Genomic DNA, 1,361 nt, shown 5'->3' on the forward strand with positions numbered 1-1,361 from the left:
AAAGGAGATTATTTTGAATTTTCAGCCGCTGCCTTTTGCAATAGTTGTCCCTCCACGGCCCCCGTTTCAATACTCTGAGACGTTGGTGGATGTGGTCAGCCATTTTGTCGCTGATACAGCAGTGGTTACACACTGGCACAGACACACCGGCGACGGAGGGGGCGAGAGCCGTTGGCCTGACAAAACTCAGCTTGTTGGGAAGCATTTCGCTCTTCGAAGTGATCAAGGGGGTAAATATCAACTCCTGAATTTTCTCTGCTTTTGACAGTACGGGCTCATATTCTCTGTGATAATTTGAGAGCGCAAACGTTACCCGTGCTAATGTTAGCAACAAGGCTAGTAACTAGGGCCCACCTCGAGCCAATAAGTTTTCAACACCTTTTGCTTGCACCGAAATAAGAAATTATAGTTTCGTTGTCGTCGGAAAATGTAGCCCCTTCCACCATCGTCTGAAACTAATTTCATAACACCCTAAAATCTTCAGTTTTTATACAAATGTCGATAGAACTTTACATAGCGGATGTCTGTTAATTTTCAGTGAGTAACTGTATACTGCTAACTTTTGAACATAAACTGGTTCGAATGATTCATGTACCCATCATTGTGCCTTTGGACGCAAAATGACTGTGGGAGCCCTTAGTGAAAGTCAAATTTTCACTAAATTTAATGTTGATTGGTCTAGCAAGCTAATGCCTAATGGGGCAATTGATCGGGTCGATCTGGAAAATATATCCATTCATGTTGCGGCGGTGGATTACAAACAATTAAATCTCCAGTTATTAACTGTTACTTAGACCTATGAATTATGATTACTGGCGAGTCTCATTGGAATAGATGATACATTGGAACAGTCCATATCATTGGGGTATTTGACGTGTGGTTGTATTAGGTACTTATTCATAGTCAGTGTATCAGTGTTTGGGGAAGCAGGCAGGAGTACCAGCGCAGAGGCTGAGCAGTGTACTACCGTGGAGGGGGACCTATGGGGTTTGTGAGCTTAGAGAGCAAAACAGTACTAGCAGTTAAAGGTTTGCTAGCTTAAGCTAGCCTTGCAGCAGTGAACTTGGCATTTTCGTCAATGTCAGCAAAGGGATGTGTTAATACATAATGAATACATGACTTTTCTGATAAATTAATAATGGGGCATTGTCAAACAAACTGGTGCGGGGCTTTGTGGCTTTTCTTCATTTGATATCATTGTAAATGTATGGCTGGAGACACTGCATACACCAGCGATGAAGGTACTGCAATACTGTGATGTAGCGGAATGAATCAGGAATTCAATTTCTCTAATCTTTAATTTTCTCCCAACTTCTATGTTAGCTATTCCACCGTGCCCCTGGTGCCCCCCCCTTCCCCCT

The sequence above is a fragment of the Seriola lalandi genome, unplaced genomic scaffold (genome assembly GCF_002814215.2).
Source record: "Seriola lalandi dorsalis isolate HSWRI2012SDOR001 ecotype SW California unplaced genomic scaffold, Sedor1 jcf7180002054748, whole genome shotgun sequence".
In the NCBI taxonomy this organism is placed as follows: domain Eukaryota; kingdom Metazoa; phylum Chordata; class Actinopteri; order Carangiformes; family Carangidae; genus Seriola; species Seriola lalandi.